Source organism: Betta splendens, chromosome 17 (assembly GCF_900634795.4).
Source record: "Betta splendens chromosome 17, fBetSpl5.4, whole genome shotgun sequence".
NCBI lineage: Eukaryota > Metazoa > Chordata > Actinopteri > Anabantiformes > Osphronemidae > Betta > Betta splendens.
This window is the reverse complement of record NC_040897.2, coordinates 10,571,742-10,581,848: the sequence shown is the minus strand read 5'-3', so window position 1 is coordinate 10,581,848 and position 10,107 is coordinate 10,571,742. Positions and strand designations below refer to the sequence as shown.

Sequence of the window (10,107 nt, the reverse complement as noted above, 5' to 3'; positions counted from 1 at the left end):
GCCGCAGAATAAAGCCGCTCTTGTCCCAAACAGCCAGCTTCGCGGGCCAGATCCACGCCAGGCTTTGAACTGAAGAGCGCCCGGCCTGCTTGGTGCCACGGCTAAAAGGGAGCTTTTGAGAGGTGTGGAAATGAAACGTCCCGCATCAATCATGCCTTTCCACCTCTGAATTATTCACTAGCTGCTGTTGCTGTTGCGTATGTGTAGACGACTGGGCCGGCTAGTTGTGTGCGTGGCTCTCTCAGTTGCAGCACATGTACAGTAGACGCCTCATCATGTCTCTTATGCTGCAGAAGGACAGTACGTGTGGATGTGGGAGGGCAGCGACAAGGAGCCCATCTTAGTGGTGTCTGCCACACACAATGAGCGCTCTGTTTCGCTGGCTGCTGTTCTGCTGCCGTGGATCAGGTGACCGTGTTTAATTCCAGGCTCTTGGCTTCTCCCCTGCTGCTCTGATTTTCTCCCCTCAGCACGTTCCGTGCATTTATTGGGCCAGCGGGTCCATCCAGCGACATGGCTTTAGTAGGACCGACCCCGGCGCGGCGCCGAGGGCTCAGAGGAGACGTGGATGCAGTGAACGAACTGTAAGGATTTAAATGATCAGTGAAAAAGAATTTGGACTGAATACTAAAATTACCTTGTTAACGTTTTTAAATCAGCAAAAATTATATTTTGCTTATCCTGCTCAAAATTTGATTCATCACGTATCAAACTAATCCATTCAGTATTACTTTTCATGAGTGGGAGACAAAGCTTCTGACTGGAATCTATTTTAACAGCAAAAATAATGACACAGACTCTGTGTCTTAGTTTCAGTGTGCAGTCTGAAGCCAAAAGATCTGCCTAGTTGTGTGTGGCCCACACAGGAAATTAAGAAACCTCTGAAGCTTTAAGCATATTTGTGTCTGAATTATCTTGGAACAGTGGATTTAAACAAAAGTGAAACAAGGTTCAGCATGTGCTCATCGTGGACATGTGTGGTCAACAACAGCTTCCAGCTCAAACGCAGATCTTTATTTGGCTGTGAGGACGTATTGCTTTTAAATACATGCCTTCAGTAAAGTGTTTTTTAAACGGTGGAATGTTTTCGTTGTAATACTCCCAAAGAGTGTTTATTTGAAAAATGATTTTAATATTTTTAGATTTGTTTTCCCTGTTGCCTTTACCTGCTTTTCGACCCATTACTGAAGATCACCTCCCTTTAAATCTGAAACACATGATAGTGTTTAGTCGAGACGAGGTGAAATTAAAAGATGCAGATGAGACCTTTTTGGAGCTTCAGCCAATCACTGCAGCCTCATCTTAGTCCCTGTAACATCCTCCGTGGGCAGAGTTTACACAGATGGTTCTTGTGTCTCTGGATTAAAGAGCATATTTCCTCAATAAGTGAAAAAAAACAAAGACTTCACTGAACTTATTATGTCTTAATTGAGGACACCTACATGGATGTATATTTGTGTGTGAGCAAACGTGGATTTCTTTTTGTGAGGGTGGAGCATCATGATGAAGAAACAGAGCATCAGGTACAGTGGGTTCACCACATCTAAACATCACATTACATTCACTGTGAACCCTAAACGTTTTTGTTTAACACAGAGTATATTTTTAAAATCTTGATGGAAGTTAAGTGATGTTATTTTTCATCAGCTCTAGATCTATTACAGTACAGTAGGTATTAACAGCCTTTTAATGCAATTACTGTAGAGATATGTGGCATGTTTATGTTTCATGGCTATAAAAACCAACAATACAAATGCTAGTGGTTTTAAAATAAAATTTTATATTTCACTTTTATAAACATATTTGTCTTAGTTTTATAAAAATTTTTGTTTTGTAAAAATCATAATTAAATTGAAACTTTAAAGTCATTACTTGATTTTTACAAATTAATAATGTTCTCAATATACTTTGAAAATTTAACACATTTTATCTTCTTATCCCTAAATTGACCTTATTATCTGCATGAATATTTCAAACCTCATTGTTAAATACTTTCAGCAAACACTGATATTTCTGTGGCAGTGAACCGTTAAAAGTGAAAAAGAAAAGCAAAACATCAACATTCCTTCATGTTCACAGAGGTGGTGCAAACGTAAGCAAAGACAGAAACGCTGGAGACGAGCAAGGCTTAAAGTATACAAGTCATTCCTGCATGTGGCGGAGTGTTAACAGTGGTGGTGGAGCGGGCTGGACTGACGGTGCCCTCCAAGGTGAGCGCCGTCTCCAGCCAGGCAAAGGGGACCATGGGAAAGCTCACATGACGATTAATCACGGCTAATGAGCTGGAACAGTGTAGCTTGAGCTGCCTTCCATGACCGTCTAACCCCCCCTCCACACACACACACACACACACACACACACACACACACACACACACACACACACACACGAACATAGACACACACACACACAAACGAACAAACACACACACACACACACACACACGAACATAGACACACACACACACAAACGAACAAACACACACACACACACACACACACACACACACACACGGACACACACGGACAATGACACACACACAAACGAACAAACACACACACACACACACACACACATACACACACAAATACACACACACACACACACACACACACACACACACACACACACACACACACACACACAGTGTGAAGGGCACAATAACACACATATTTTTACTTGTAGTGTTAGCTTACCATTACATCCAAACACGGCCGTTTGATGAAATAAGAAACACATTTAAGGCATTGTCCCGATTGTTTTTTAATATTGTTTTTAATATTGATCTCGTTCCTTAATTAGCCCATAATTATAACCTAAATGCATTAGTTACACTGAAGGAAATTGTTTTTAAAAAGTTGTAAGAAACGATTCTGTCGAACGTCTTTCTTCAACTGTGAGCGGAAACATGCAAACCCACTATTGTGTGTTCACAGCTTTTGGCATCAGAGTGACCCGTACAGTCAGTGGGTTGTAATGAACAGAGTTTAAACAAACAACGAGCAGAGCGACGACTGATGGAAGGAAGAAAACAGAGATGTGATGTCACGCGGAAAGTGACGAATGACCAAGTATCGACCTGATGTTGATAAATACGCTCCAAAGTATTTTTCAGTGCTGAAAGACGCTCCATGCCGTATGACTCCCTCCTGTGTCTGAATCCTCTGTCCTTCACTGTATATATTTTATATGACCGCTCAGTTATAACATGAAACACCCAGGTGATACAGGCAAAAAAAAAAAATCAGTACTGTAAAATAGAAGCGTCATCCATTTCAAGGTTCTATGTGGTGCAGCTGTTATTATTTCATGTTACAAATGGCAGACCGTACATAATGCGGTTTCCCGACCTCGCTCTGGCTACCGAGGGAGCTACAGCTGTGGCTCCCTTACTGTAACATTAATCCCTGTGGCACATATATCTTGAGCGACGCCTCTGAGCGCAGACTGCAGTGATCAATCCAGGAGGCGGGCACGCGCTCGGCACGACTTGCGCCGAATCTCCACCTGCCCCTCGTTCCCCGGGCAGGTGATGCCACGGAGGAGCCCGCCGTCGCCCCGGTCCCCGCCGCTCGGAAAATAGATCCATTTGTTATGCGATTAGTGTCTCTATGGGTGGAGGTCAAGAGGGCGCGGCTGTCTGTGTGCCATTGTGTAGCCCTGTAAATCACTGCAGCCCACGCGTTATATAAGGAATCTGAAACCTGCAGACCGCACTGAGGAATGTATACCTGAGCACTTATGGATACGCACACACAGACCCGTCCACAGACAGACACACACCTGTCTGTAGTCTGAGAAGTGACAAATGGAAACTTAAGCAAGTGGTCCCTGCCGTAAATTAGCGGTGTGGGTATCCCTGCATATATCATGCAAATACTAGGAGGTTCAGCCAAATCCACCAACTGCCTATGGCACATCTTACCCCCGAAGGCATCCAAGCCGCAGAAAACCTCCCACTGTAACATGCAGCAGCCAACATGAGTTTTATTCAGTTTAAGGGATTAAAGGACAGTTTGTGTGTTCATTTTCACCAACTAATGTATAGATTCGATCTCCAACAAGATCGTTCCCAGTTATACTACAGTAGTTTGTAACTGTCAGACCGGCCCATGTGGTTTGGTTCCATCATTGTGGGAAGGGAGAAGGGTGGGGTGACCTCTCTGGTGTGTTTCTAATATCTCCTCTAAAGTCCCTGCGGGGCGGACCGACTTGGGTGTTCTTGTGTTGTTATATTTAACAGGTTCCCATCGCAGGAAGTGGCGAGGAGAAAGAAAAGGAAGCGAGGAGGAGAAGCAGGGCTGTGTGACAGCGGAGGATCGTCCCGACCCGGATAAAAAGAGCCACCTCTGGACACGGCCCGGGGTGAGACTCGCGTTGCCCTTTCTCCTCTCCCCTTGCTGTCCTTTTTCTCCACCTTCGTGGGGCGGAGGGGTGGAGGTAATGAAGCTTAAGTGAGCCTGGTGTCTGGTAATGTAATATACACAAAGCCCTTGTCAGGTCTGGATCTAATAATGTGTCATTTACAACGTCTGGAACAGATTGGCCCAGATGATCAGCGTGAACCCTTGCCCGGGTGAGGAGCACTCAGCATCGCCTCAGCCCGGAGGCCTTACAAGCGGCCCGACGCCTCGCCTCATCTCCCTTCACCTTTAACTTCCCCCCAGCTATCCCTTGTAAACGCTAGTGCATGCTTTGCGGGGCCAAATTGCACCGTTTCACACAGAAGGCCCCATTGTTACTTAGCCCCGAAGTAGCGCTATCCTCGCGTGAAGCTACGCTACGACGCAGAAGCACCAAGAGGAGTCCGAACCCGAAGCAACAGCACGACGGAGAAATCGTCAGAGCTAAAATGGAAACATTACTGTCAACAGGTGCACAGTAATACAGAGGACAGCCAGACAAGAGCAGTCGCTCACCTTTAGCGTAGAAAGAGTGTGTCTAATCTTCAGCTATAGATCTCCTAGTCACGACGTGTGGCCTCCTTTAGTAAAGAGCTTCAGAGGCATTCTTCATGTGTAATGAAGGTGTAATACACCCAAAGATCACATTCAAAGCATAGAATTATTTTAACTTTAGATTTGACGGAAAGATTGTGTCTGCGCTGACACCAGCACAGCCACTGCGTATGAGCTCATGTTGCTAACGGCGGCTAGCAGGTTTAGGAAAAGCAGCTCATCTGCAGCATGTGGCTGAAGGAGGTGGCATTTTGTCTCAGCGGTAATTGCATAAAGCGGCTTCCAGCGGAGCTGTGGAGCTGCGGGAGGCGTGGGGCGAAAGGGGGCATGCGTGTGAATTTACCGCTCCGGCCCTGGTCGCCTGGGCCCACACAGACAGGCGGGGGCCCCCGGAGGTCCACGGTGCAGGGCCAGGGAGAAGCCAAGGAGAAAAACACGGTGCAGGCGAGAACGTTTAGCCACTACTTCATCCACAATGTGTGTGTGTGTGTGTGTGTGTGTGTGTGTGTGTGTGTGTGTGTGTGTGTGTGTGTGTGTGTGTGTGTGTGTGTGTGTGTGTGTGTGTGTGTGGAGGGGGGAGGGGGGGGGGGGTCTTTGCCTCCACTGGCCACTGGAATTCTTTAAATGACAAGAGACGGAGGCAGAACAAAATACAAAAATGAGGGAATACAGAAAATCGACTCCAACTATGACATATTCCACATGCGCGATGGTGTGGTTGCCCAGGCGCAGTTGTTCTGGTTCTGGAGGCTCCCCATGAGCACTGCAGCTCCCCTTCGCAGGCCGGACTGATTTAGTACTGTTAATAAACATGATGTACTGCTTACACTGATTGCTTGGACAGGAATGTTTCTTTTTTGACTTCTCTCTTTCATACCTACACGCGGTTTCGCATGTTTGCACGCGGATAAGAGAAGAAGAAGAAGAGGAGCGGGTTTCTGCGTGGTTCAATTATTTAAGCAGAGGACGGGCAAATTCTTCAGGTTTAGCGCCGTGAACCCTGCTTTCCAGTATTAATGCTGCCGCTGTGATTGTGACCTGTCGCTTCCTGGAGCAGCTCCAGCCGCTCCATCCGGTATAAAGGACTTTTCAGTCTCTTCTATTGTAATAATCTCTGCTTTGTGTAGTTTTAGCTGAAGTGGGACAACTGTACCCTTCGTCTACAGATAACTAATGTAATGCTCGCTCTCCTACCTTCTCCAGACTCTCCAGGAACACGCTGTCAGTGCAGAGCCCCACGTGGCCACGCACAGCTGCCTCTTATTACAAACCCACACAGTAGCCATTGTTTTTTACCGGCCCCCTCCTCCGTCCCCCTGGTTTGGTGACAATTATTAGAAATGTGGTCCTAAACGCTCGTGGCAGCATGGAAATAAAAGTATTGAAACCCTGGTTTCGTTTTACAAAGTGCTGTTATTATCTAAAACATGAACAAGATATAATGTCCTAACGCTTGAAACGACCTAGACTATAATCATTTATGAGATCTGTTTACTTATTATATCAGATAAGTTAGCTTTTTGAGGTAAGGCTTCCATGTAATAGTAATATAAGCGTTCATTTTCTATGCTGTAAGGATCCTCCCCGTTGATAGACTTTGACTGGGACCGGGTGAGACTGGTGTTTGTCCATCAACACCAGCTCCCCTTAGCATGATCCTGAGTGCAGGCAGACCACCTCACCCACACCCCGCGCCTGCTGCCAAATCCCGCTCCTGCCCGGAACACCGGAGGCCTAACGGGCTCCCGGTTCCGAGCGAGCGGGGGCCCATTTAAGAGACGCGCGACGCGTGAGCGAGGTGATGAGTTCGTGAACTGAGCTTCGCGCCGTAAGCCGGGGTTCCGACACCGTCTGTCTCTCCGCGGTCTTCGGGTTTCACAGGCCACTGTCCCTCTCATGTCCCCCCCGTCTCCACTCCTCACTTTGTCTCCACGCTCCACTACACCTCTCCAGTTACGTGGCACCACCTCCTTGGTTGTTACCCCCCCCCCCCCCCCCCCCCCCGGCCCCTCTCCTTTGACTCCAGTGCCACCCTTTCTTGCTGAGGAGGGGGGGGGGACTCAGCGCCTTTAATGTGGCCTTGGGCCCGTGTCCCTCCCGCCTGCCAGGCTGATCTGGGAGCAGCGGGTCGCAGCACCATCCTGTGTGATTGATGGCAGGGGTGCCCTCTCCCCTCGCCCTCCGCGCCCCACCCCCGGCTAGGCGGACAGCATAGCATTTCATGAGCTCATCCGTGTGGCGCCCGGGCCCTGCGTCTGAAACGCAGCCACCGCTCCCGTCTCGTCTCGTCCACCACGACTCCCCGGGGAACTGAACATGTGTGACCTTCCTTTACGCACGGCCCTCCAGTGACCTCACTGTATCATCACTGTCTCCAGGCTCAGTCCTGCTGACAGACCAACTCCTGCGCTTTATTCCACATTTTAATTTTCACCATAGTCTAACTACTACTGTTACCTGGATGCCACAGCAGGAAATCTATAAGGCCCCTATAGATACATTTTGATTATTATTATGTGTGTAACCACAGACATCGCACCAGATATTAATGTCTTAATTTAATCCTATTCTTTAAATACCTTAGTTATCAGTGCATGATTCTGTAACCTTTATGATAATATTCACATAATGATAACAGCATCGTTTTCATCTGGGCTCCAACCAACAATAATTTAACTTTGGATTAATCTATCAGACGTCAAAATATAAATTCCCAGCACAATTTCTTTCATCAAAACATTTTTCATATCAAGCTGAGAGGCTACAACTACAGTAGTTGCACTGGAGTATGAACCCAAATTGACTAATGGTTTCTAGGTGTTGTCCTCATACATGCTGTTCATCCAGTTGTCCGCTTTACCTTAACCTCGGGTGAGGCCCGCTCTCCCTTGCATGTGGAACATTCCAAGTGGGAAGGAATCTGAGGACGCCGATCACCTAATCTCTCCGACGGCAACAGCACCTGTCGGGGCAGCGATGGAATGGGAGGAGATGTACCAGATCAGTGGCAACTCTGTTGACCCGATACACTTTCCTATGTATCGAATGGTGCTGGCTGCTATTTGACAACCACTCATCAGTCCAAACAGAGACGCTGAGTGATGGCTTTCCATTAAACTGCATGCAGCCCTGTTCACATGCAAATTATTAAGACACAAATTGATGAACGATCAGCGCATTTGGGCTAATTTCTACCTCAGCTCTGTGTCTCTGACTCACATTATATTATAGTTTTCCTGACATTAGACAGATTTGTGACCAGTGAGAAGACGCACGATGCAGTCTGAGTCGACAAAGACTCCCACCCAGCTGTTCAGGAGGTGAACATGTGCTGTGGAGGAACCTGTGAGACTGAGGGCAGGCGTTGCTGCAGTTGCTGCTTGTGTCTGCACATGGTGAAGGCGTTGAGATATTTGTCTCAGCTACTTTTGCCCTTACTGGGCGAAAGTACTGTCCTCAATGAATAATTTACTTTAAAAAGATATTTATCGGTTGTATAGATGGCCCTATATGTTATATAACGCTTGCCTAAATGCCACTCTTCAGGCCACAGCATGAGTGTATCTCGATAAAGCTCTGCATTGTTCTGGGAGCGAGGCTCAACGCGGCTAGAGGAGGTCCAGTTTTCCCTCTTGTCCAAGGTTATTTAAACTAAACCAACCATTCCTTTAAACGTCTCACATCCCTTCCAGCGTGGGCCACAGCCTTAATGCCTGACAGAGGAACGCTGCTTTGCATGTAGCCTGATTATTATCTGCTACACAAATTGCTAGCAGCTGCTCTGTTCACGGCTGACAGTTCCATAGTTTGTGTATTGAAACTGCTGGAATGTCGACAATTACCACTTTCGCTGTCTCACAAAAACCCTAATACAGTTTACATGAACTATTGGCTTGAAAGTCCTGATTTAAGGGCTTTATGCGCCTCCAGGGCTTGTTCCTGTAAATAACAAATTCACTTTTTTTTTGTTTTTTCTGGACTTTCTGGTAGCAAAGACGAGGGCAATATTTTTATGTAAACGAGGATTTGTTGTGTAAAACCCCTGTTGTGATTAAAGGAATCGCACAAAAAGGCAACTGCCAGCTAACATTTTATTCAACCATATAATGAGGTGCCCTGTAATTCTGATCTGTCACTACGCTTCTTAAGCAGAGGGAAAGAAGTAATAAAGGTGAAGCAGGAGTCAAGTTGCCATCTTGTCAAAAGCTGTGAGCACCTTGCGAGTGGTCGAACAGTTTAACCTATAATTACTCCAATTAAAATAATACTCATATTAACAAAGAAAGATCGTTTCCAAATGGCCTTTCACATGGGCGAGAAAGGAAAAACAAAAACACATGGCACGGCTCGACTCTTGGCACCCGAGCGAAACGTGTCAAATCTGAATTAATAATGTTGCACATAAGAGCATCTGTGTTTTACTATTGTATAATCTATAGAGTGACTTATTTCAGGTTTCAGGAGCACATCTTTTTTGCTTTTTTCCTGTGTTGGTGATAAAAGAGGCTTCTGCTCAGTTTGTGTTCCCACAATGCATGCTGGGAATTCCCCATGTGCTTTATGTGTTTACAGTATGTTGATGTGCGGCAGCTCCAGAAGGTCAAGACGAGAGTGGAACACAGGTCACACCCTGCGTGTGACCACCACACACACACACACACACACACACACACACACACACACACACACACACACACACACACACATATATGTATGTGATCTCGTCCCTCTACTGTAAGTGGTCTCTCAGGGCCGAGAGCAAGGTGTTACAGGAATACAGGGAATATCGCACATGGCCGCCGCAATGTGTCACAACCTTCTTTTGCGCGGAAAATCGCATGGGGTCGACATCAAAGTCAAAAGTATACAGCTCAAATCAAAATGTCAGCCGCGTGCCCTATAAAAATCACTGGAGCCCTCACTCCTGTGATGAGGAGAAACAAGCGCGACTCCAAAGTCAACATCATTTTCTCTCTTTCTTGGAGGAAAAAAAAACCCGCTCACAGGTTTTGCCCTTTTGATGCTCATAGACTGAGGAGCGTTGTTAAGGAGACCTCCAGCACTATTACCGCTCTAAGACATTTCTTTTTTCTTCAGATCTGGCAATAATGGCCTCATGTCCAGTAAGTGCCCTCCTGGTGAAGTATTG

At 46.5% G+C, this 10,107-nt stretch overlaps 1 long non-coding RNA gene across 1 annotated transcript; it reads left to right on the top strand.

The window, feature by feature from the left end:
- The first annotated feature begins 1,383 nt into the window (after positions 1-1,383).
- Positions 1,384-3,460, top strand: LOC129603342 (uncharacterized). Its single transcript, XR_008693122.1, has 3 exons — positions 1,384-1,523; positions 2,080-2,210; positions 2,937-3,460. It is a non-coding gene; the product is annotated as an uncharacterized LOC129603342 (long non-coding RNA).
- The last annotated feature ends 6,647 nt before the right edge of the window (positions 3,461-10,107 follow it).